Source organism: Nothobranchius furzeri, chromosome 13 (genome assembly GCF_043380555.1).
Source record: "Nothobranchius furzeri strain GRZ-AD chromosome 13, NfurGRZ-RIMD1, whole genome shotgun sequence".
Taxonomy (NCBI): domain Eukaryota; kingdom Metazoa; phylum Chordata; class Actinopteri; order Cyprinodontiformes; family Nothobranchiidae; genus Nothobranchius; species Nothobranchius furzeri.
Window position 1 is genome coordinate 63,118,839 of NC_091753.1, and position 27,845 is coordinate 63,146,683.

At 43.4% G+C, this 27,845-nt stretch overlaps 1 protein-coding gene across 2 annotated transcripts in view; it reads left to right on the forward strand.

Moving 5' to 3' along the window:
* The first annotated feature begins 1,062 nt into the window (after positions 1 to 1,062).
* Positions 1,063 to 27,845, forward strand: part of LOC107395749 (SPRY domain-containing SOCS box protein 4) — a 69,546-nt gene continuing 42,763 nt past the window's right edge. Inside the window, exons 1-2 of one of the 2 annotated variants that reach the window (XM_054738013.2) lie at positions 1,063 to 2,269; positions 2,713 to 2,970. The gene's annotated coding sequence lies outside the window, so the exon portion shown is untranslated. The remainder of the gene's footprint in view (positions 2,270 to 2,712; positions 2,971 to 27,845) is intronic. The other variant, XM_015975198.3, reaches the window with a different exon arrangement.

The window sequence follows — 27,845 nt, forward strand, 5'->3', positions numbered from 1 at the left end:
AGACACGTGAGAACTGTGAAGGAACAGGCAAACAGGGTTCATGCTGTGAGAAGGATCAGGAGGTGTGGAAACAGAAGACAGAGTGGGAATGAGAACATCTGAGGTCTGTCAGAGGAACTGGGGAAGACGGTGCAGGCTGGGACGAACAGCCTGAGCTGGTTTCTCTGAAGTCAGCACTGAAAAGCAGGCTGGCACACACATGCAGTCTCATAAGTGTCAGAGCTTCATTCACAGACAGTAGATGTGCACGAGGCTTGTCCTTATGCAACACTAGATATTCACTGCATACACAGCATAGGGGCTGAGTCATTTTCATGCAAAGCTGTCTCTGACAGGTCAGTATCAAACTTAGCAGCAACCATTTTGCAGCTTGTGGTGAGGGCTTATAGAAAGATATATGCTCCCCTCTGCTCCCAGTCATAAACCATCCATCTCCTGGCTGCTGCTTCACATTTAACCCTTTGATGCATAATGGTCACTACAGTGGACAGGTACTCCAAATTGTTATTTACGGTATTTATTTTTGCTATTAAGCACACCTGTTGAAGACTTTATTGCATGTGAGCCCCTCCATTTGGAGTTAAATAAGTCAAGCCAACAAATTTCATGCTCAGAATGCACGCTGTCCACTGAGCTGGACATGTAATAAATTATTTGTAAATTAACAAAATGTTACAAAAAATATTTGTTGAAATTTGTTTCATTCACACCTAAAGATGAATAAAAAAATTGTTTAAAAAATCATGGTTGAAGATTTCATAATTCATGCATCAAAGGGTTAATGGACTCAAATGGGAGCGCTACTGATCCCCTTTCTCTGTGAAAGAAAGTTCCGTTTATCATCAAATGTCAAAGTGTCCCCCCGATGATTCACTGCAGACTGACAAAACAATGTTTCTATTTCAGACTCACAAGTATGTGAGTGAATTTCTATTCTTTGGGTCTGACACGATTGGCTAGCAGGTGAAACGTCTAAGTTTAGCGTTTAGAGTTTAATATTGTTGGCCTCTGTTGGTTTTTAACATCGGGTTGGTTCTATTTTGTTGTTGTAGATCACTGCATGTGTGGGCCTGGGTGTAGTTATTGTGTTTAGAAATTTTGTGATGCACAACCTGAAAGTTTTACTTGGAGTTAGGTCAAAGTCCTTCCCATAATGGTTTTAATAAACTTTTTATTTTATTTACAGTTGGACTCCATACAGCTAACATGGTACAGGTGTAACAAATCAGGTTACCATTCCACTTAACTTAATTTAATCCATCACTTCCTACATTTAGCCTGTTTTGAAAGTAATTTATCATTCAACATTTACACATTCAAGCTGAAGAAAAGCAAGAATATATATAGAAAAAAATCAAAAATATTTATTTGGGAATTCCATCCTCTGTAGCAGACAGATTGTGATTTTGTGTCAGGAGGATTAAAATATGTAAGGCATTAAGTGCCTCCACCCTGTTCCACTCTAAAGCACCAGTCTACTGGGAAGCCTTGTAATGATTCCTATAAAATAAAAGCATATAGAAGCAAACATGTTCCAAGTACTCACACAGCACAAAACGTTATAAAAGACTGAATAAATGAAACATTCTTTATTTAACCTGCTGAGATTTATTTTATTTTGCCTAGCTATGTGGGAAAAATTAGTTTACAGAAACGTACTAAAATCTTTTTTTTTTCTTATTTCAGCAATATTTCAGAAAAATAATCCACAACAAAAAATTCTGAAAGAAAAAACAACACATGTGCTTCTCTTAATGATAGTATGTCAACAGAGAAGAATATTATGGTGCATTAAACTAACGTCTTTATACGAGAAAAGTTGGTTTTATATCGAGAAATAAACATTTAATACCATTTGCATGTATATATTTATCCGTAAAAGAATTTTACGGGAAGACTTTAACTTTGAAAAAATCCTGACCGGAAGCTGCTTTGTTATGGCCATCTTCACGTCAGTCACCTTTTCTTGATCCCGACCCGTCAGCCAATCAGCGGCTGCGAGGCACACACGTACGGAGACGATAAAGCCAGGAACCAGGCGGGCTGCGGCCGCTGCCGGGCAGGAGGAACAAGGGAAAAGAGCCGCCCGCTCCAGCCTCCGTCCATCTTCCCCCACCACACGTCCCGGCTTCGAGGCTCGTATCGTCTTTCCCCACACTTCCCTCTTTCTCCGTGTTTGTACCGAACGGTCGGTTTACCTGAACGGAGGTTTTGTCGGGGCGTCCCGGTTCCGGAAGCCTTTCTGGATGCCCTCGCTGGGAGACAGTAGGTAAGTCCGGGTTTCTGCCCGCTTAGACGGTGACCACAGCTGCCACGAAAGCCTCCGTCGCTTTACTTTGTGGGAAAAGCTGTTGAAACTTTTTCAACCGAAACAGCGACACCACCGAAAACGACTCGTCCGACCGGAACAAGAACTTCCAGCTTCCGAACAACATAAGTGCTTTAATCTTTAGTGCCAGGCACACCAGAAACGTCCTACCATTATACATTTAGTGTTTTTATTATATTATAATCTAACGCTGTTATCATTATTAATAATAAAACGAATCTTAAACTTGTTGAGCGGCAAGGACGGCTGTAGCTGAACTGTTTCCTGACCCAAAAGGTTTAGAAGAACTTGATTTCTAAAACATTCCGTGAATGAAATTACACGACATCAGACCCACTTTTAGGGATTGCTCACAGCATTTATGAATTTCTGCTTTTCCCCAGTCTTGCTTCATTCCTGCTCGGATTGGATGAAAGCAGGGCATGTCATGTGCTGAACTGCAGAGCGGCTGTAAGGACTAGTTCCTGGAAGTTTTGCTGTTGCTAAATCCCCTGATTCCGGGTAGCGGTGGTCTTGTCTCAGAGCCCGGGCGCAGTTCCTGTGCCTTTGCCACACCATCTGCTCTGCCCTGCTGGGCTTCGGTGGGCTCCTGTTCAGATCCCGTGTGATAAAGGATTGTGTGGGTGGACCAACACCAGATGGTGAGCTGGAGAACATACTTGGCTGATGTGTTCAGGGCTGACGGTTGTCTTTGTTGGGTTTGTTCTCAGCTGTGGATCACTGTAAAAACAAAAGGTCACTATGATGTCACTTAGCTGCTGTACTTTCCCTAGGATAAGCAGATGAATGTGTTTTTCCAAATTACATTTTTTTGTTTCTATTTTTGTGAAATTTGCATTTAAAGCAACTGAGCAGACTTTGTATGAATATCATTGAAATTCATTGTAGCCACATTTTACCAACTATATCAATTTCATTTTGGTCAATAATTTTAGCATAAATCACTATTAATAAAATAAAAACACATGCTAATCACAGAAGAATCATGTTACCACCATCAACATAAATACTGGACATTTAATGTATACGTTTTTGTTTCGAAATGGGAGGTTCCCACCACTGCCACTTTGACCGTGTCACACGTCCTGTCACGCCCAGACAATCCAAAAATGGGAAGAGGGGTGGAGCTGAGGGTGGGGCTGTTATGGTTGGAACCATCAGTTGGAACAACTGTAGCTACTAGCTAACTTGGCTAACCCAAGAAGCTGAGAAAGGCCTCCGGAGTAGCCGACAGGCGCCTGTGTGAGGCTGTAGTCGTGCTGGTTGCTTCTGGAGATCTAATGTGGACTGGGACTGTTAAATTACAAGAAGAACCTCAGACCATTGCAATCGTAGCCGGACGCCGTGGCTTCTACCCATGCTCCACATTTGCAGCTCAGTGGGACATTAGCTACATGCCAACCTGAAGCCAACAAGGTTTTTCTGGGTGTTTTTGGCAAGAAAAGCACGGTAGAGCAACTCAAAAGTAAAGGCATCTCCGGCCTGCTTAGTAACGACATCATAATTAGGTAAGCTGACTAAGGATACCGGGCTTCACTGGTCCACCGCGGTCAAAAACCCGCGAGTCCGATCCTGTCGACGGTCCCATCTCTCGGAGCGGCGACTCGGCTCTATGTTGAGCCACAGTGGAACAGCAAAGCCCAATAGCCTCTGCTATCCTCGGTCAGATATGTAGCTCAGGAGGCCATGATGGAAAATCTTTCCCCTGTTGCTCTATGTGAGCGACTGTCTACTGCGGCTGCTCATGCCAGCTGGTATACACCAGATGGTGGACCAGAATTTCCTCACAGCCATATGGAAGTAGCTCCATGGTCTCACCAGACTCCTCCCATGCCTGGGTCTTTGCCTCCACAACCACCCGATCCGCATTCTGCTTAGACTGCCGCTACCCATCAGCTGCCTCTGGAGTCCCACAGGCCAAAGAGACCCGATAGGGCTCTTTCTTCAGGTTGACAGCATCCCAAACTGCTGGTGTCCACCTGCGGGTTTGGGGGTTGCCACCACGACAGGCACAGACGATCCTGCAGCTGCAGCTCTAGTCAGCCGCCTCGAACAATGAAATGCAGAACATGGCCCACTCGGACTTGATGTCTCCCGCTTCTAGGGCTGCAGCGATTCATCGATGTTGTCGACAAATATCAACAATAGAAATAGTCGACAATGGAATTCATTGTCGCCAGATGTGTTTTTTCCGGCCGAGTGAGGCATCTCACTTCATTACAATCTCTGCCGAGAGTCGCACATGCGCAATAGCTTTTCTGCTGAGCGCCAACTAACAGAAATGGCGGCGTCCAACACAGCAGCTACGCGTACCAATACTTCTAAAGTTTGGGAGTATTCTAGCCGGGATTCGGCGAATAAAAAGATGACTTCCATTATTTGCAAAGCAGTCCTCGCGTATCACGGCAGCACTTCTGTGATGCATGAACACTTAAAGAGAAAGCACGTCGGGACAGTTGAATGAAACGGAGTCTGACTCGCCTCGGTAAGATTTAAATAACACGAAAGCCAACACGTTTTGTTTTGGGTGTACATTTTTGTAAACGTACTTGGCTTTTAAAAAAGAGATTTAATGTTATGCCTGACTGTGCCTGACAAAAGTATTTTAATTTTATCTATGCATTTGTCTATACTGACTAATTTGTGTTAGACATTTTTATTTACTTTAGTATGAATTGGCCTACCAGCAGCAGAGTTCAATAAAATAAGCATTTTCCATCGAAGAACCCATCTTTCTTTTGTTATCATTGTTCACATAATTAAAGCAATCTCATGCTAAATTTAAGAAAAATTTAATAATTATCCGATTAGTCGACTAATCGTTTCAATAGTCGGTGACTAGCCGACTATTAAAATAGTCGTTAGTTGCAACTAGGGCTGCTCGATTATGGCAAAAATAATAATCACGATTTTTGTGACTGAAATTGAGATCACGATTATTTAGGACGATTTTTCAATTTATGATGATTTTATTTGTTTTTATTCAGTCATAAAACTGCTCGGGGCACAATTAGGACAAAAATAAGAAACAAGATGATCACTAAAATAACTCCTGATTCCCAGTATAAAAAGACCAATATACTTATAGCTCATAGTCTATGACCCAAGGGCTATAGACCTTGGTTTAACTCATTTAAGTCTAACCAGTACAGAACCAAATACCAATATCTTGCAAATACTGACAGCAACAATTATACAGTGGCATTTATAACAAATACATGCAAATAAATTGATGTTCACAAAATGTTGCATAACATTTATTGAGTCGTGTCAAGGTGCTGTAGGAGCACCGTGTCCTCAGAGAGGTTAGTTATTAGTTATCAGCGTGAGGAACTTATTTCTACCTTATTTATAAACTATTTATTTACAAGTTCATCAGTTAATGTAATAATTGTCCCAACCACAGCTGCACCCCCCAACCCGGTCTCACAGCAATCGGGCAAGCTGCACGTGTGTTTAGCACGCTGCACGCGCACATTTAGCTGTTTTTAGCTGCTCAGGAGTCCGCAGGTGCGGTGTGTGTGTCACTCACTCTGGTTAATCCAACAGGGAGCCGACTCCGAGAGCTGTCTTTAGCGACCGACACATCACTACATCATTCCCTTTCCTAACGTTGTGAAGAACGGTCCGGAGCTCAGGCGGAGTGTTTAGCTAACCTGCAGGAAATGTCGACGACCGTTATCCAGAAAGTAGCTAAGGGTTACCAGAGATGTTTCTGAGATGTTCGCTAGGTACTTTTAGGATTAAAAAGTCAAGAAGGGGGTCTGAAAAGCTGCTAGAAATAGCGTCAAAGTCGCTAAGTTGGCAACACGGAGCGCTTCATTTGCAACTCAGGGCAGCGCAAGCGGGAGGAGCAAATAATCGGCTTGTTTTGTTTTTTATAATCGTTCAAAACTCAGATCGTAATCGTGATTAAAATTCGATTAATTGAGCAGCCCTAGTTGCAACCCTACCCGCTTCCCTCGGGATGTGTTCGAAATTCTGTTGGAGGTTCTGCAGTTTGGAGCATAAGCACAAGCCACAGTCAGGGCCCATCCCTCCACACGTGGGCGGAGGGAGGCTAGCCCCTCATTCACCAAGGTAAACCCCAACGTACAGGCACCAAGATGGTGGACAACAAGAATGCTCACCCCTGCTCAGCACCTAATAGTGGGAGCGGTTCCAAAGTAGTAGAAAATCCAACTCCTCAAGTATACTGGTTATGAAGCCAGAGTTATGCATTGAGGGGATTTTAACGGTATCTAGCCGGAACCGCTCAACCTTACACACCAACTTTGGCTCTTTCCCCACCAGAGACGTGACATTCCATGTACCGAGAGATAGCTTTTGTAGCAGAGGATCAGACCGCCAAGGTCCCTGCCTTCACACACAATGCTAACGACCCCTTTGGCCCTTGCCACAAGTGGGGTGCTTATGGAAAGGGGGACCCGTGTCTCCTCTTCAGGCTGTGCCTGGCCGGGTTCCATGGGTAAAAGCCTGGCCACCAGGCGCTTGCCAACGTGCCCCAACTCCAGGCCTGACGTGATAAAGATGAACAGAACAACACAGGAGTCTCGTTGATGATCACCTTCCACAGCTCAGAGCCCAGCCCCAGAGATGCAGGTGTCCAGCCTGAATCAATGAGCATCAGAGTGGAGCAAACTGAGTGTGAATTATTGTAGTTTTTATACACCTTTTCTGCCCCAAAGCATGAAGGTTAACAGCTGACATATTACTTTGCCATTGGAGGAAATAATTCTTTGTTTTTTTGGCTTTTGTTGGCCTGTGAAAAGATTTAACCTACAGTAAGAAAAGACCTTAAAAAGTTACAGATGGAAGAATAAAATAGAGATCTTTAAAATTCACGGACATCATATTAGGGATGAGCCGGATACTCATTTCAGACGAGTATCTGGTACGGATAAAGCATTTTTGACGAGTACGAGCATGAAATGAGTAAAACTCGTAAATATCTGTAATCGTGCTGACGGAAAATCCTCATTGGGTAACTGACTGTCTTCACGCTCTGTGATTGGCCAGTCACATAGAGCGCCCGCCCCTCCCTACACACAAAACCCTGCAGCCGGGAGCTCACAGCCCAGTCCGCGTCCGGTCCATCCACGCACACACACACACACACACACACACACACACACACACACACACACACACACACACACACACACACACACACACACACACACACACACACACACACACACACACACAGACAGTAACGGATCTCTGTGCTTGCTTCACTGTTCACGTTTCTTCAGTACTCCCTATGTTTTCTTCAGTTTGCTTCTTTTTAAAGTTATTTAAAGTTACTTTTTTCGTAACGTACGTGGTGCATTTCACGAGACAGAGCTGAAAACTGCTCGTGCTGCGTCAGTCACTGCCTCCGCTCTGGTCGGGTTTTTTTCTTTCCTCTCTCTCCTCTTCCTCGGGATCCACTCCCTCTTTCCTATTCACTCTCTCTTTCTGTACATTTGTTAATCACAATTGTCTATTTTTTGCTCATTTTAAATATATTTTAATCATTTTCTAAATTCTTTTTTCAGTTTTACATGTTTTGTTTTTGTGAAGCGCCTCGTGACTTTTTATCTTGAGGTGCTATAGAAAAGATCTTTGATTCTCTCTCTCTTAATTCATGCACTTAAATATTAATGTTCTGATTTTTATTGAAAAACTTGTTCTGTAATAGTTCCTTTACTATTGTGATCAAAAACATTTAATCTTAACTCTGAGGCTGCTCTGTAAATAGTTTTCAAATAAACAATACACATAGCAACTTCTGATCAGACTTAAAATAACGTATTGATGTAAACCACACCCACTTCCGGTTAACTACACACACTTCCGGGTTAGGCCACGCCCACTCTGAGTACAGAAGCGGATAATTTAGATGGTTGAACAGATACAGATAGTGGTGTACTCGCTCATCCCTACATCATATGTAAAATCCATGGCACAAAACAAGCGGAATTAGAAAATAGCGTTTTTAGCCCCGTTTACTTGCATTACAATTTTTTCCTTCTTCCGGGGACCCGTGGTCCGGAAGTAGATGGGCGTGACCTAGGCTCCCTGTACCTCTCAAGTACTGATTGTAAACATCCCATAGGTACTTGTACTGAAAAAATCTTATTGAGTGCTAAATATGGGTACTTTCTTAATAAACTGTCCCTGTTAAGCCTGATTTATGCACTCCGTCTGCGTCAGTGCGGAGCACACGCAACGCCATTATCCGTCCTTGCGTAGGGATCTGGCAGGCACGCACTCGAGCCCACTTTTTTAAACATCCGTCGAACGAAACGGATTATGCAAGCTTGTGATTGGTCAGGACGCCGCTGTTGTTTACAGCGCTGCCGCCATTGCAAAGAGAGCAGAGTTTAACTAGCGGCAGACATGGAGAAGCTTGAAGAATGCCTCGCGAAAAAAACTCTAAAAATATGAACGTTTAATTCTCCCGTGACTGGAGGAGTGAAAAGATGCGCAGCAAGCGTTTTATTTGTGGACGGAAATGACAGGAAACTTGGGTTTAGAGGTGGGGAGTAGGGTTGTCACGGTATGAAAATTTAACCTCACGGTTATTGTGACCAAAATTATCACGGTTTTCGGTATTATCGCGGTATTTTTTAAACGGTGTTGCATATGTTCAGAAAGCATTGATAGTCCTGTTCTACACTAACTGAAATAGTTCTGAAAAGGTTTAACAGTGTTTATTAAACCTAAAATAACACAAAGCCTTAGCAAAAGTGCAACTTTTCACAAGTAAAGGAACAAATAGCTTCTTTTTCTGGAACGTGTTACAGTAGTCAGTGCAGGTTTAAATGATACAAATCCAAATATTCAAAACATAAACAATATGTAAACAAATCAAAGAAACACCACTTGTTTTCTCATATACTTGTTTTCTTCATATCAAAATGAAAATCTAAAACTCCAGTCCACACTTGACCTGAGCACTGTACAAGTCAACCTTAAAAAATATGTATTTAAAATAAATAGCCACTTTAAACAAATGACTAAAATAACTACTACACTATGTAATCAAATCCAAATGTTCAAGTATAAATGGCATTGAATAAGTAAACAAACCAATGACAAGGAACTAATTGTATATTTCTCTTCATCATCAACAAATAAGATGCTTCATCCAGCAACAGGGTGTCCGTGACACGGTTTAAATGCTGGCAGAGGACGCTGCGGCGACTCGTTGCATTCTCCCTCAACCAAAAGTCCTCACGTCATGCATTTGAGCTAAAATGCTAATGTTAACTTACCTTGCACTGGCTGTAGAGACGTGGGTGATGGTCACTCAGATGTGCCATTAGATTGGAAGTGTTGCTGCCTTTTGCAGACACTTGTTTCCTGCACGTTCTGCAAACGGGATAGCCGTCTTCTATTAACTGTCCCTCAGCATTTTTCAGAAATCCAAAATATGCCCATACTTCCGATTTAGTCTTCTTTGAGGGCGGATGGATGTCCTGGGCGCTGCCGTCTCCTCCTTCGGCCATTATTTCAGCTTCAAAGTTTTGGTTGCAAACTAAAAAGTGCGTGTGCGCGGGAACGTCAGCAGAAGCGACGGTGGCTGGTAAGGGTCACCGCGCCTAAACCGCGGCCACGGTAAACCCACCGAGATAATTTAGTTTTTTAAAAACTGGACGGTTATTTTTATTGTCAACTTTTTTACCGGGGTTTACCGCTATACCGGTTACCGTGACAACCCTAGTGGGGAGCGCATGAAGCAGTGGGAGAATGAGACAAATATGTCCGTGTTAAAAGTCTCTTATATACACAAAAAACACAATATAAACAAACAATCTTGGACCGATACACGACAGGATACCGCAGAACAGCGCTACGCCCCTTTTTTTTCATCTTTATGGTGTGTTTCAGTGTTTCCTCACTCTAACGATGGGCCCAGCAGGTCCTCAGTTGGTACCTGATGACAAATAAGTGATGAATCTCGTGGTCTGCTCTAATGCAGATTTGGGGAAAAGTTTTTTTTAACTCTGGTTTTAAATGGAGAAAATCACTACAGTAGATTTCAAATAAATACCACTTCAAAAGTAACACGTAACCTAAAGTGTGGGATAGGCACAAATAGGCTTTAGCATCAGCCTATTCTAATTTAGAGTTCAAAACCTTTTCTTCTTGATCTAAATAAGTGTACACACATTCATCCAGTCACTCAAGTATTACTAAACTTGCATAAAGCAGCATTGAACAGGAGTGTGTGTGTGTGTGTGTGTGTGTGTGTGTGTGCGCACAATGTGGGACAGCTGGTTCCCTGACTTGATACCTGAAGAAAGGTCCAGTGAATTTTCTCCACACTGGCTCACTAACTCGCACAAATACTGTAGTAGAGCCGTATAATCTGTGCTCTGGCTGTTTTCAGCACACGAGGGACTGCAGCCGCTGTGTTGATGCTGACTCAGTAGAATGTTAATGTTGCTTAAATCCCATTAAGAGCAATCCGGTGCTGAGCTGGGCTCTGCTTGGGCTTTACAGGACAGCAGGCCATTTAAAAGGCCCGTTGTGCTCTTGTGCTCGTAAACATTCTCTAAAGATAAAGATTTCAGTGCTTTGGACTTTACCAAGCTGTGTGAAAATATTAGCCATGAGTGTTTTGTTACTCATCCAGGTATATCACAGGATTTTGTTCAAATGCTAGATTGGAAGTGATTGTTTTGCAATAAACATTTGCACAATGGGTGAATGCTGGATGTAAACTTTTAAACATGCTGGAAGAAAGAAAGTAGAGAGAGCAAAACTACTTTGGCTTCATCAAGTTAATTGAACATCAGCACTTTCCACATTCCTGGGTCTGAGGCTGGCTCAATACTTCCTATTGGTTTAGTATTCCAACGTTATCAAAGACCATCTGTGATAAATGTGAGCAAAAGTGAACTGAGACGCTCAGCAACCATTCGTTAGCTTAGAAAAGGCACTAGTCCTTTCATTTGATTCCAGGAAGCGCCCACTGTGGTTTTCCAGAGGACACAAAGACACTAAATATTTTATATCATGCAACGCATCATACAATATTGCACATATTATCACTCACAATGCTAAGTTTCTGTTCTGTAAAGACAGAGAAAAATATGAGGTTTACGTTCAACAATCAAGTATTAGAGAGTTGAACTGCATGGTAAATGTATCGTCATCACAGTATGAGTATGACCAATACGCATATTGCAATGTACAGAAAAAATTTCTATGTCTGTGATAAGTGCAATTGAAATGTACTTACTACATCTACTACTTACTTAATTTTGATGTTTAGCAAACACCTGAGTTAGCTTCGTTCTGCTCTTTCTGCCAGTTCTAATTTCCCAGGATTTACTGATGACCTTTTCTCGTTTTTCTTTTTCCCTTTCCTCACATCTTTTGATCACAATTTTTGCTTTTTCTATTTTTTGATATTCTTAGTCTTTTTTTAAATGTCAGTTTTTTTTGTTCAATAGTATTTATTTATTATATTGCAAATCATATCATCATTGCAATATTAGTCACTGTTCGTTACGTTGTTCTTCTTTTTAACACAGTGCAGTTACAGTTGGGCATAAAAGTATCTAGTCAGCCACCGATTGTGCAAGTTCTCCCACTTAAAATGATGACAGAGGTCAGTAATTTTCATCATAGGTACACTTCAACTGTGAGAGACAGAATGTGGAAAAAAATCCATGAATTCACATGGCAGGATTTTTAAAGAATTTATTTGTAAATCAGGGTGGAAAATAAGTATTTGGTCAATAACAAAAATTCAACTCAATACTTTGTAACATAACCTTTGTTGGCAATAACGGAGGTCAAACGATTACTATAGGTCTTTACCAGGTGTGCACACACAGTAGCTGGTATTTTGGCCCATTCCTCCATGCAGATCTTCTCGAGAGCAGTGATGTTTTGGGGCTGTCGCCGAGCAACACAGACTTTCGACTCCCTCCACAGATTTTCTATGGGGCTGAGGTCTGGAGACTGGCTAGGCCACTCCAGGACTTTCAAATGCTTCTTACGGAGCCACTCCTTTGTTGCCCGGGCGGTGTGCTTGGGATCATTGTCGTGTTGGAAGACCCAGCCACGTTTCATCTTCAAAGCTCTCACTGATGGATGGAGGTTTTGGCTCAGAATCTCACGATACATGGCCCCATTCATTCTGTCCTTAACACGGATCAGTCGTCCTGTCCCCTTAGCAGAAAAACAGCCCCAAAGCATGATGTTCCCACCCCCATGCTTCACAGTAGGTATGGTGTTCTTGGGATGCAACTCAGTATTCTTCTTCCTCCAAACACGACGAGTTGAGTTTATACCAAAAAGTTCTACTTTGGTTTCATCTGACCACATGACATTCTCCCAGTCCTCTGCTGTATCATCCATGTGCTCTCTGGCAAACTTCAGATGGGCCTGGACATGCACTGGCTTCAGCAGCGGAACACGTCTGGCACTGCAGGATTTGATTCCCTGCCGTTGTAGTGTGTTACTGATGGTGACCTTTGTTACTGTGGTCCCAGCTCTCTGCAGGTCATTCACCAGGTCACCCCGTGTGGTTCTGGGATTCTTGCTCACCGTTCTCATGATCATTTTGACCCCACGGGATGAGATCTTGCGTAGAGCCCCAGACCGAGAGAGATTATCAGTGGTCTTGTATGTCTTCCATTTTCTGATAATTGCTCCCACAGTTGATTTTTTTCACACCAAGCTGCTTGCCTATTGTAGATCCACTCTTCCCAGTCTGGTGCAGGTCTACAATTCTTGTCCTGGTGTTCTTCGAAAGCTCTTTGGTCTTGTCCATAGTGGAGTTTGGAGTCTGACTGTTTGAGGCTGTGGACAGGTGTATTTTATACAGATAATGAGTTCAAACAGGCGCCATTAATACACGTAACGAGTGGAGGACAGACAAGCTTCTTAAAGAAGACGTTACAGGTCTGTGAGAGCCAGAGATTTTCCTTGTTTGAAGTGACCAAATACTTATTTTCCACGCTGATTTACAAATAAATTCTTTAAAAATCCTGTCATGTGAATTCATGGACTTTTTTTCACATTCCTTCTCCCACAGTTGAAGTGTACCTATGATGTAAATTACTGACCTCTGTCATCATTTTAAGTGGGAGAACTTGCACAATCGGTGGCTGACTAAATACTTTTTAGCCCCACTGTATAAAATGGTTGTTTACCTTGAAACTGATGTTTCGGTTAGCGACTCTCGCCATCGTCAGAGCTCACCTGTGTCGGTGGCGTCACTTCCATTTATCTGCGGCAGCAGGGGGTGATGTCGCCCTCTACTGCCCGCATCCTCCTTGCCGATGACACTGCCCCATGCGTGATCCAATATGAATACTCCATCATAAGAGGTTTTATTTTAAACTACAATCTTCAAGAACTGAAATATAAAAGGCTTTGGAATATAACCTCACAAGTTTCTCTGCTTGTTTTAAATATAGCTTCTTCAACAGTAAACAATAAAAAGAAATAAGTATGCCTTTTTACATATTGGTGAAAATGTAAGCAGCTTTTGAAGAAAAATCTAAACGATAAGAGAGACATTGTCAATACTAGAAAATACTAATTTAATTCATGTCCTTTGTAGTTGCTGAGCAACAGTAAACTTTTAATTTGATTATCTACTCGCTTTATCGGTAGATACTGACATGGTTTTGGTTCCTGACTATAACCAGCCATGCAAAGTGTTGTATACCTCCACCACTGGGTCAGTGTGAGAGCAGAATCCACACAGCTGCAGGAAGATGGGAGTTAGGGTTCTTTTAATCTATATTTTTTCAGATTTGTCAAATCCACTCATCAGTGTCTGAAAGTAGTATTGGCCTGCTTTTTTGTATTTGTATGCAATTGTTTGGGATACAAAGAAGTTTTGTCATTAGTTCAGTCATTTCTGATGACATTTTTTAAGAGTTGTTGAAATTTTTTTTATTGTTTTCCATCTTTATCAGTGTCATTAGGGCAAGCATGACTGGAAACTCCGTATTCACTCATCAGTGAACCCACGTTAGGCATGGGCAGCAAGCAAATGTTGATACTGTCCCAACGTCCTTCACATTTTACCACGGTGTACGGTATAACCTAGGGATGCACTAAAATAAACATCTTTGGCCAAATTGAAAAACCAAAAAGGAGGAAACCAAGACCTTAATATGAAACACTAAAATAAATTATGTCAATAATTAGAACCATAGCATTTATGGCTACAACGTGTACTAACTCCGCTAAAATCAAAGCATTGCAATAAGTCAATTACAAAACCATGAAATTATTTATTTAGCACTGACAAAACAAAGCAAACAATATAAAGTTAAAGTCCCATTAGTTGTCACACACAGGTGTGTGTGCAAAATTTGTTCTCCGCATTTGACCCAACCCCTGGGGGAGCGGTGAGCTGCAGACACAACCCCGCTCGGGAACCATTTGGTGGTTTAATCCCCCAATCCAACCCCTTAATGCTGAGTGTCAAGCAGGGAGGCACTGGGTCCCATTTTTTTCAAAGTCTTTGGTATGACCCGACCAGGAATCGAACCCCTGATCTCCCGATCTCAGGGCGGACACTCTACCACTAGGCACAATACAATAAATAACTTATCAGCAAATAAAATAATGAAATATGAATGCACAGGCTTTATAACTGAAAGGCCTACTGAGTAGCAACAAAGTGTTACTTTGTGCATGTTATAGCTCCATGTTTCCATAAAAATAGTTTTTGTTAAATTATGAAGTTTCTAAAGTATTAAAATCTTAATTGCTGCTTTTGGGACTCAGAGGACACCTCCATGTTGGATTAGTTTACTAAGCGTGTGCACCACATTGGTCTAAAATGATCACGATAGCCACTTCACTGCTTCTTTGGTACGCTCAAAACAAACTAGTCCCGAATTAAAATATCACCAAAACAGCATTACTAAAAGGGAAAAACTTTACTTTTGAAATCATTATTAACGTACAGTTTTTATAAAGTAAAGAGCAAGTTGTCACATGAAGACAGAGCGAGATGAAATGAAAATAGGGTTCACCTGACCGCCTATTTTGGCTGTGTTGTTTCGGTGATTTTGGTGTTTAAGCCGAAAATCGATAATGCACTTTTGGATTGGTGGCAGAATTTTCGGAACTTCCTTAATATTACCGTGAATAATTTGAAAATTATGATATACGCCTCAAATGAAATTAGCAAACTTCACAATTTATAAATCGAATGCCAAACTATAACTATTACTAAAACAATAACATAGCACACATACTTTACATAAAAAGCATCTTTGAATTTTTTGCTTGAAAAACCAGCATATTTACTTTTTCCAACTTTAACAAAGGGCAGTGGTATTCAATTTTGGGCCTGGTGGGCCAGTTTGAACCCTTTTTCAACACTCCTGATTTCAGTCAGCAGGTGACTGACGGGCTTAAGCCCGATTAACTGCTGCTGGACAGATGATTCAACCACTGAATCAACTGTGTTGGGGCAGATAGACCACTAAATCTCGCTGTATACCGGCCCTCCAGACAAGGCCGGATTAACCATATGGGCAACTGGGCAGTTGCCCAGGGCCCACGAACTCTAAAGGGCCCAGGGCAGCAAGGGCACGAGCAAAATACTGTATCTGTAATCTCCCGCTTTATATTAAACTAGTGTGACCGTACGTGCTCTTTTCCCTGGACATGTCCACTTTTCACTCTGTCCTGGATGTCCGGGTTCTTGATGAAAATGTCCGGCTTTTCATCCAGGAGCAGGGATGGGGGAGCTGTATATCCTACACATCCAGGGGAGCCGGAAAAAAAGTTTTCTACCTATATTACATCATTTATGGACTCTTTTGAGCAGAGAGCACAGAGAGCGGCACAGCGCTGATCGTTGTGGCGCAGCGCTCCAGGCTGCTGCGTCCAGCGCACGGTCCATTCTCAAAGTGGCGCAACCAAAAAACTATAATTAGCACACGATCGTTCATGTCCGCACATGTTCTCTACTTTCTGTCTTATTTGTGCCTGAAGCTCGCTACTGCGGAGCTCATCACCTGTGCTGCGGTGATGTCACCTCACGCAGCATCGAAAACGCGCTCTCCGCTTTATGGTCAGGAGATCCCTTTGATCTGCTCAGAAGTAACTGATGAGGTGAAAAAGTAAGAATCCAGGCAGCAGATTTTCTGGAGAATTAAGAGGAGATGCAGGAAGATGAGAGACAGACAGGACAGGAAAATAGTTAAATAAAAACAAGAAAACAAAACAAAGTGTTGAAAAGTAAAATGTAGGTAGATTTATCTCCACTACACGTTTTTACCAGTAAAAAACAACAAGTTGCACACATGTAATATTTATACATCTGATACAATTCAGATCACCTTCAACACTCAGTCACACACCCAGGGCCGTTTCAAGACATTTTGGTGGCCAAGGCACAATGACCCCCCCCCCCCCAAATAACTGGGCTCCCCAGAAGCCTCTGTGTAATTCATACCCTCTCCAGTAGTGTTAGTTAAACAGTGTTTATAAAAGCCCCTCAGACATTACTGACATGTTCTAATATTATCAGATGAAAAACTAAATTATCAGACATGCTGTCTCATCTGCTTCTTTTCTAAACTTGCAAAAAATAACAAAACCATCTGAAAGCCACTATTTGTGGATTCTCTGAAAGTTTCCATGGAGTGTGTGACAACTTATTTTTTCATTGATCCTATCGTCTAATCTCGCAGCTGAAACAAGCATCTTTAATAATCTGTGCACAGGAAGCGTACCGATGCTGTAGTAAAACAAAAGGTATAATAATTTATTATTAATAAAACCTTGTTGCAGCACTAAAGCAGAAAAATTAGATTTTGCATTAAATATGCAAAATATTTACATATGAATTGTTTTAGAGCCCTTTTATTGTCAGAATCTGATAATAATTTAGTTCTTACAAAAAATGGGTCCCATCGTGGTTTGTGTGGCGTTGCCATAGTGTGACGTCATAGGCACAGATCCCCTGTCCTCTTGTTTGGAAATGGAAATATGATCACCCTATTAAACAAACTGTCCACCCGGGCTTTTGCGCTGCACAGAGACGCTTCGCTGCCTATGACTGAAGAGAGGGCCTCAAGTTAAGACCCTCTCCTCATTGGCCAGTCCACACGAGGTGGGTCAAAGGTTACCCTGAGCAGGTTACGTGATGTCAGGCATTCAAGTATTGAGTATATTTACTGCATATTACAGTAATATATTCTGTATGTGACCACATTATGGTGATCCTCGGGTCGTGATGATGGGGCCCTTTAATATTGCTGCCCAGGGTACAACGAAGTGTTAATCTGGCCCTGCCTCCAGACCTGGAATTGATTATCCCTGAGATGTGGCGTTGTGGAAAAACAGCTTTGCCTCAGTGCTGAAAATCAGCTATGGTGAGCTTGTGGCACAGACACACGGGTACTTTGGTGCTAGTTGTGATATCTGTGGGAGACTAGCAGCATACACATGCTGGTCATAAAATTTGAATATCATGACAAAATAGGCCTGCACAATATATTGCAAATCTATTGTTGTTGCAGTATCCGCATTCACAATATGCATATCGCAAAGAACAGATAAATACCGCAATGAATGGTCAGCTCAAATGTTTGCTACACAACGCATTCTGCCAATCAAACGGAAGCATGATGTTTTGTTAACCAATCAAATAGAGCTCTTCACGCATTTGGCCAATTAGGTGGGTTCTCATAGGTTAGATGCCCGCCCCCGAGGTGAACTGCGCTTACTTTTGATGGTTAGCAAACACCTGAGTTAGCTTTTTTCCTGCTTTTTCTGCTGATTCTGCTTTTCCCGGGATCCACTGATTGCCTTTTCTTCATTTACTTTTTCCCTTTCCTCACATTTTTGCTTTTCTAATTTTTATGATTTATTTTTGTCAGTTTTTTGTTTGTTTTTGATCATTTTTGTTCCTGAGTTAAGTTTTTATTTATCGCAAGTAATATCGTCATCATCACTGTTCAGGGTTTTTCCTGGCTCAAACTGAGGCAGAGGTGGTACCATCCTGACCGTGCGCCAGCACATGTGTACTCTGTGCATTCAACTGCCTCACTTCTTTAAAGGCTAAATATTTTTTCATTAAGTGTTCTAATCTAAGCTTCTGTTGATTAATAGAATATTCCATTTGACAATGTTTCAAGTGAAACAAAACTGTTTGCTGCTAAAAAATGTGAAATAAAACAACAAAATTTATCAGGCTGAAATAACACTCTTATTATGAAAGGCTCAATAATATGCGTTAGATTTGTGTTTAGTTCCCTTTTTCCCATCTGATATTTATAGTTAAAATTGGGGCTGCACGATATTAGGAAAACCTGCGATATTCGATAACAGTGCTTAATATTGTGATATCGATATTACTCACGATAAATGAACAAATACTAAAGTATGCAGTGTTGATGTCGTCTGGCGTGTGACGTCTGCTCTGGGTTCAAAGCAAACAAAAACTAATGCATGAATTCCATTACAACATAACATTTTTATTGCAAACATATGCAGCTGCACCTGCTACTGTATTAGCAGCTGCACCTGCTACTGTATTAGCAGCTGCACCCGCTACTGTATTAGCAGCTGCACCTGCTACTGTATTAGCAACTGCACCTGCTACTGTATTAGCAGCTGCACCTGCTACTGTATTAGCAGCTGCACCCTCTACTGTATTAGCAGCTGTACCTGCTACTGTATTAGCAGCTGCACCCGCTACTGTATTAACAGCTGCACCTGCTACTGTATTAGCAGCTGCACCCGCTACTGTATTAGCAGCTGTACCTGCTACTGTATTAGCAGCTACACCTGCTACTGCATTAGCAGCTGCACCTGCTACTGTATTAGCAGCTGCACCTGCTACTGTATTAGCAGCTGCACCCGCTACTGTATTAGCAGCTGCACCTGCTACTGTATTAGCAGCTGCACCTGCTACTGCATTAGCAGCTGCACCCGCTACTGTGTTAGCAGCTGCACCCGCTACTGTATTAGCAGCTGCACCCGCTACTGCGTTAGCAGCTGCACCCGCTACTGCGTTAGCAGCTGCACCCGCTACTGTGTTAGCAGCTGCACCCACTACTGCGTAAGCAGCTGCACCCGCTACTGCGTTAGCAGCTGCACCCGCTGCTGTATTAGCAGCTGCACCCGCTGCTGCATTAGCAGCTGCACCCGCTACTGTATTAGCAGCTGCACCCGCTACTGTGTTAGCAGCTGCACCCGCTACTGTGTTAGCAGCTGCACCCGCTACTGTGTTAGCAGCTGCACCCGCTACTGTGTTAGCAGCTGCACCCGCTACTGTGTTAGCAGCTGCACCCGCTACTGTGTTAGCAGCTGCACCCGCTACTGTGTTAGCAGCTGCACCCGCTACTGTGTTAGCAGCTGCACCCGCTACTGTATTAGCAGCTGCACCCGCTGCTGTGTTAGCAGCTGCACCCGCTGCTGTATTAGCAGCTGCACCCGCTACTGTATTAGCAGCTGCACCCGCTGCTGTATTAGCAGCTGCACCCGCTGCTGTATTAGCAGCTGCACCCGCTACTGTATTAGCAGCTGCACCCGCTGCTGTATTAGCAGCTGCACCCGCTACTGTATTAGCAGCTGCACCCGCTACTGTGTTAGCAGCTGCACCCGCTACTGTGTTAGCAGCTGCACCCGCTACTGTATTAGCAGCTGCACCCGCTACTGTATTAGCAGCTGCACCCGCTACTGTGTTAGCAGCTGCACCCGCTACTGTGTTAGCAGCTGCACCCGCTACTGTGTTAGCAGCCTGCACCCGCTACTGTATTAGCAGCTTGCACCCGCTACTGTATTAGCAGCTTGCACCCGCTACTGTATTAGCAGCTGCACCCGCTGCTGTATTAGCAGCTGCACCTGCTGCTGTATTAGCAGCTGCACCCGCTACTGTGTTAGCAGCTGCACCCGCTACTGTGTTAGCAGCTGCACCCGCTACTGTATTAGCAGCTGCACCTGCTACTGTATTAGCAGCTGCACCCGCTACTGTGTTAGCAGCTGCACCCGCTACTGTGTTAGCAGCTGCACCCGCTACTGTATTAGCAGCCTGCACCCGCTACTGTATTAGCAGCTGCACCCGCTACTGTATTAGCAGCTGCACCCGCTACTGTATTAGCAGCCTGCACCCGCTACTGTATTAGCAGCTGCACCTGCTACTGTATTAGCAGCCTGCACCCGCTACTGTATTAGCAGCCTGCACCCGCTACTGCATTAGCAGCTGCACCTGCTACTGCATTAGCAGCTGCACCTGCTACTGCATTAGCAGCTGCACCTGCTACTGTATTAGCAGCTGCACCTGCTACTGTATTAGCAGCTGCACCTGCTACTGTATTAGCAGCTGCACCTGCTACTGTATTAGCACCTGCTACTGTATTAGCACCTGCTACTGTATTAGCAGCTGCACCTGCTACTGTATTAGCAGCTGCACCCGCTACTGTGTTAGCAGCTGCACCCGCTACTGTGTTAGCAGCTGCACCCGCTACTGTGTTAGCAGCTGCACCCGCTACTGCGTTAGCAGCTGCACCCGCTACTGTATTAGCAGCTGCACCTGCTACTGTATTAGCAGCTGCACCCGCTACTGTGTTAGCAGCTGCACCCGCTACTGTATTAGCAGCTGCACCCGCTACTGTGTTAGCAGCTGCACCCGCTACTGTATTAGCAGCTGCACCCGCTACTGTGTTAGCAGCTGCACCCGCTACTGTATTAGCAGCTGCACCTGCTACTGTATTAGCAGCTGCACCTGCTACTGTATTAGCAGCTGCACCTGCTATTGTATTAGCAGCTGCACCCGCTACTGTATTAGCAGCTGCACCCGCTACTGTGTTAGCAGCTGCACCCGCTACTGTATTAGCAGCTGCACCCGCTACTGTATTAGCAGCTGCACCCGCTACTGTGTTAGCAGCTGCACCCGCTACTGTGTTAGCAGCTGCACCCGCTACTGTGTTAGCAGCTGCACCCGCTACTGTGTTAGCAGCTGCACCCGCTACTGTATTAGCAGCCTGCACCCGCTACTGTATTAGCAGCCTGCACCCGCTACTGTATTAGCAGCTGCACCCACTACTGTATTAGCAGCCTGCACCCGCTACTGTATTAGCAGCTGCACCCGCTACTGTATTAGCAGCTGCACCCGCTACTGTATTAGCAGCTGCACCCGCTACTGTATTAGCAGCTGCACCTGCTACTGTATTAGCAGCTGCACCCGCTACTGTGTTAGCAGCTGCACCCGCTACTGTGTTAGCAGCTGCACCCGCTACTGTATTAGCAGCTGCACCCGCTACTGTATTAGCAGCCTGCACCCGCTACTGTATTAGCAGCTGCACCCGCTACTGTATTAGCAGCTGCACCTGCTACTGTATTAGCAGCTGCACCCGCTACTGTATTAGCAGCTGCACCCGCTACTGTATTAGCAGCTGCACCCGCTACTGTGTTAGCAGCTGCACCCGCTACTGTGTTAGCAGCTGCACCTGCTACTGTATTAGCAGCCTGCACCCGCTACTGTATTAGCAGCAAAACAACAAACTGCATGCATGCAGTTTCTCAGTGACTTTAAAACATCACCTCCAACATAAAACCATGCCATGGTCTGCCTGAGTGTTCGTGGCAACCGGGTCTGGGGGTTTAAGATTTTGGCATCTGCCTGATAGATCCCGGTGGCTGCCTGGTGGGGTGTGGGTCCCTGGGCTCTGCTGGGTCCCCGGCGGGGGTGGTCGCCCCTGGGTCCCGGGTCGCTGGGTCCCGGGCTCGGCCGGCTAGGGGTTGGGAGGCTGCGGGCGGGCCTGTGGGCTTGCCGCTGATGTCTCCCGGGACTCTGTCGCCTGCTGGTTGTGGCCCCCCGGGGCGATCCTCTGTGCCTCTCGAGGGGGGCGGGGGCCTTTCTGGTTGCAGTCTCCTTGGGGTCCCTGTGTTCTGGGGCAGCGCCTGGATCTCTGGGACTTGGAGCTCCCCCCGTCTCCTGCGCATCTTTGGGGGGCGGATCTGTGGTCCCTCACACTCTCTGTTGGACGCTCCTATAGAGAAACCTTACATAAACAAGTGCGTGTACACACACAGGTGCTCACATGGTGCTCTCAAAAGTATGGGCTTGGGCACGTTCAACACAGGTCTTAAGACTATGGTGGACACTTAATGCACTGTGATTTATTATCGTGATTCTTCAGTTAAGCAATGTTGATTATATATTTCTTCATCAAGTTGACGCAGTGATAGCTAGATCTTGTTGTATTGTTGTTGTGTCCCTTTTTTATGTCTTTTTCTGCAGGTCTAGAAGCAGACTCTTGTTCATTGTTTATTTTTGTGGAACCCCCCTCCTCCCTCCCCACCTTTTCTTTTCCTTTCTCTTTCACCTCTGTCTCCGTGTCTGGTCGGAATTACAAAGCATTCAACAACAATAACAATAAAGTTTTAAGTATCAGGCGTGACATTGAAAGCAGACGCTTTGATGCTCCACCTGAGAGTAAATCTGTAAGGCTTGTTACCAGCATTCAGACATCAATTCTGCTTGCTTCACAGCCAGACAGGACACGGTAAAAAAAAAAAAAAAACCTCATGTCCATGCTGTCTCTGGAGGAGCAGATAGGAGACAAGTCTCCTGTAACTTAAAATTGACCAAAGCTTCCTCCCAGTTTCTCTTTAAGCTGAATTTAACATCAGTTTATCTTCATGGAACAAAAGAATAAAGTGGAACAAGAACTTCTATCTTCTATTTCTCTCTCCTTTTAACTTCTCCGTGTCCCTAAATAAAAGAGACAGGCGATCACGCTGCAGCCGCCGTCACTGACCCCGCCCCCTCCCCAAGACCGGATCTCCCAGCATCACAACACTCGGTCTGACTGAGCGCTTCCTAGAGAAATAATTAAATTATGAAAATAATAATGCGTGTTCTCCCCCCCCCCCCCCCCCCCCCGGCCCAAATCCAACAGAACCGGTCGGGCTGATCCGATTCTGGTTCGGTCTCAGGTTACAACTCCAGCGCTCAGCCCTGCAGTACCACATTAAGGCGGAACCACCTGGTAAATGTGGAGGACACTCTGACAGATGTGGATGCGGCGCTGGTGCCGCCGTTAAACAAAACTACATTCCACTATAATCGATTATGGCGTACTCTTCTACGATGCAGAGTCGTTTATGTCCGCATCCCGATGCATCGATTATTTGATTATTTTCCTCAGCTCTAATAACATTTAATTTCAGCTGCTAACAATGTAATTGTGGCATGTCTATTATGTACGATTTGGCAATAATCCAGTTCAAATTATGTTCAAAGATGGAAGCGTTTGTGAATTATAACGGCTTGCCGTACTTCCTGCTCCTGTGTGCAGCGGTTCTGATCCGTAGCGCTGCAGGATGCAGAATAAACAGGATGGTGGGGACTTTTCATCTGCTTGTAGAGTTTAGTCTTAAGTTCATCGTATATTTTTCTGACCACCACTTGATCGTGAGTCTGCTATCCGTTAGCTTTAGCATTAGCCAGTCTGTGTGTAGCTGATCCCAAACTTTGGACCGGTTCTGCCTTTGTGCCTTTGCTGGTTCCTTTATTTTCCTCCACTGCTTCCAGATGACCACACTGTGCGCCAGTAAAAAGCATTTTTCTTACACGTAACTTACTTTTGTTCAATAAGGTTCTAGGGAAAATGGTAATTCAAAGATGTTGCACCAGTGTTAAGTTTACAATTGGACACATGCACAGTTGTTTTTTTTCGTCGCACTGTGCATCCCTGCTCTGATATGGCCTGGGGGAAAATCAGGACATCAAAAGCACCAACCATATATCTGTACCAACTAGCAAGAAAAGCAATTTTGATCTTTTTCTGCAGTGGTTTTAGCACTTTTCGCTGCACCGCTGCTGATACAGCGCCCCTGTAGTGGCGCAACGCTGCTACTGCAGTTAAACTAACATCCACATAGCTGGGGGCAGAGTGAAATCAGGCTGGGGCGGCACAAAATTAGATGGAGACGGCCGCCACGCTAATTTGAATGCAGGAAAGACCCTGCTGTTATGGCCTATCGCAGGTTTTCCTAATATCGTGCAGCCCTATGACAAAATTGATTTATTTATTTCAGTAATTCCATTTAAACAGTGAAACACGTATATTATATTAATTCATATTACGCACTGATATATTTCAAAGGCTTATTTCTTTAATTTTGATGATTGTAACTGACAACTAATGAAAATCCCAAATTCAGTATCTCAGAATATTAGAATATTGTGAAAAGGTTCAAGAATAAAGACCCCCGGTGCCACACTCTATTAACTCAAAACACCTGCAAAAGTCTTTAAATAGTGTCTCAGCCTAGTTCTGTAGGCTACACAATCGGGAGGAGGGGACTGCTGACTTGACAATTAAAAAAAATGACAATTGACCCCTTGCACAAAGAAGGGCAAGGCACAAAAGTTAATTGCTAAACAGTCTGGCTGTTCACAGAACTCTGTGTCCAAGCACATTAATAGAGAGAAGGACCAGATGTGGTAGACAAGCAATAGTGATAACCACCCTGGAGAGGATTGTGAAACAAAACCCATTCAAAAATGTGGGAGATTCAAAGAGTGGACTGCAGCTGGAGTCAGTGCTTCAACAACCACCATACACAGATGTATGCTATACATGTTTTCAGCTGTCGCATTCCTTTTGTCAAGCCACTCTTGAACAAGAGACGGCGTCAGAATTGTCTCGTTGAGGCTAAAGACAAAAAGGACTGGACTAGGGCTGCCATACGTCAACAAATAAAATGATCAACTATTAATTTAATAGTCTATGCGTCGTTTATTTAATAAACATTTTGTTAATCTCGCCTGCTGCAGTACGTTTGGCGGTTGCTTCCTGCCTCTCTGCTCCGCACATGTAGTAGTCGCCAACCGGGTCAGTTGCTGCGTTCAGCTCCGAGAGCATGCGCAGTGGTGGCCATCCAGATCAGCCTTTGTCACCGGAGAAAGAAGACAAGTCTGCAACGTAGCTCAAAAGTTTGGGAGCATTATTTAAAGAGAGAAGAAAGCCATATAGAGTGCACACTCTGCAAAGTGAAACTCCTTTGATGGGAGCCCATCGGCGATGTGCACAAGCACCCTTTAAAGGAAAGGCGTCATGGCGGAGAAGAGTCGCCTCTGTAAGTTTACCTCTTGTTAACTAACATCAACCGAGTTACTTGTTTTCATAGCTGTAGCAACACATGCAATGGTGGTGATTTTACCTTTAGAACACGTTTGTATGTCATATTTTTGCTCTAATAACAAATGCTAATGATTTATTTCTATGGAGCTAGGATTGGGACAATATTCAGCGTAACTTGTACCAAGTTTTGTAACTTGGAACATGTTTCATCACATGTAACTTTGGATTCGTAACTTGTAACTTTAGTTTTCTAACTTGTAATTCTCAATTTGTACTTGTATTTCTTGTTTTGTAACAGGAACATTGTATTTTGTACAAGTATTTTTTATTTTCTAAAATCAAACTTTTATTTTGTACATTTACTTCTCATTTTGTAACATCAAACATTCATTCAGAAACATGAAACTTTCGTTTTGTAACTAGCAGACTTCCAAATTGAAAAAATCAAGGTACAAGTTTGAAATCAAAACTCTAAAAACACACGTTTCATTCTACAGTTACAAACCTCAAATCTACAGTTACGGATCTTTTTGTCTCGATTCTAGCGTCAGTGGGAGGAACTTGGGTGGAACCAATGAGAGCACGAGTCTTAGCTACCAATCGTGTTTCTCAAATCCCAATCTCGTTTGTCCCAATCCTAGCTCCATATATTTCATCCCGCTACGTTACAGTGTTACTAAAAGTGCTTCTCTTCAGTAGACGAATTTGTTACGCACACACCTCAGCAAGCCAACGTCCTGACGGCGGCCATTGTGAGCACGTTGGTCTCTAGACTCCTGTCCATGGTTGGTATCAAGGTTTCAGAGAGATTACCAAGCAGTTCAACCCAGGATACCACAAAAACTACCTACCAGGCTGGTCCTATTTCACAACCATGATGGAAAAGAAATATGAAACAACTCTTAAGGTGTGTGTGTGTGTGTGTGTGTGTGTGTGTGTGTGTCAGTTTCTCGCTGGACACAAATAAAATAAACATTAGAATAAAATGCATTTATGATAAAATAAAAAGGTTGCTGACTGAACAACAAGAAAGTAATATTTTTAAAGCATAAAACATTTTCTTTGTGATAAATCTTAACCTACTTTATGTGATTTAACAGAATTATTAATCTGTTAAATAAACTAACTTTAATATCTTTTATCTTTACACTAAAGCAGACCCTCGGAGCTGTCGATGGTCCCTGGCTGCTGACGTGTGGACCAGCCGTGCTACAGAGGCGTATCTTGGTGTGTCCTGCTATTTCCTGAGTGAAGATTGGAAGATAAAGCGCTTCAACCTCACCACCATGCCTCTTGTGAGCACAAGTCATGTTTGGTTTTAGGTGCCTACCTCCACGTGGTTGTAGCATTTGTATGAACAGGTTACAAGTTCATTAAAGTTGATAAGCTTTCATCTTGTCTTTATTATTAGATGGCCCATAGCTGATCACACTTCAGACTAGAAGCTAATGATAGTATATTTGAGCATCCCATATTAAGTAGCTGTCAGTTATAATCATCAGCATGAAAGAAATAAACACTTGAAGTGTATCAGTGCGTAATGAATTAATCTAATATACAAGTTTTACTTTTTGAATGAAACTACTGAAGTAAATAAATTCTGTCCTGATCTTCTGATTTTATGACCAGCACCTGTACTTCCACCTGAAAAGTGCATTGTCTCCTTTTAATGGCAGGCTCCAAACATCTCTGGGTCGCTCCTCTGCATTGTCGACAGGACCTGTATCTTTCCCGGTCACCTTTTGTTTGCCTCATCAGTGTTTACTGGCTCAACTTTATTGTTTGCTTCAAACCCAAAATACTCCTAAACTGCAAAAGTTGTATTCTTTTCCTGAAACCAAGTCAGTTGGTGCGTGACCTGCCATTTTTCTCCCCGTCTCCTTTGCGCTGTCACGTGATGATGTCTCGTTCAAAAACTATATGGAATGTCTTCAAAAGTTGAACAAAACATTTAAAACTATTTAAGTTGTTGGGGTTATTAGGAGCGAACAATTAGTAAGCTTTAACTTACTTTTGGATTCTTCAATAAATTCTGTAAATATGAGAATATTTACTGATTTATTAATTAATTAAGATATTCTTAGATATACGGGGCACCATTCCCCTTTAACCGGGGAAAAATTGAATCCAAAACTCTTATCAGTCTTTCTTGAAGTTCGTAGAATCCTTGGAGCAGAGACTTCTCTTCGACACAACAAAGCTACTGGAGACGAAAATCTGAATTTTATAACGTTTAATTAACAATTTGTCAAATGAATAAACAGTGGCATAAATGAATAATAACCATGTGATATAATAAAAGGATGTATATTCAAAATAATGTTCAAGGTGTTTGTGTGGTGTGTGTGAGTGAGTGTGTGTGTGTGTGTGAGATGAATGGGTCTTTGTTTCCCCAGAGTAGGTGGGGGGAGTGAGCTGTGAGTGTGTGTGGG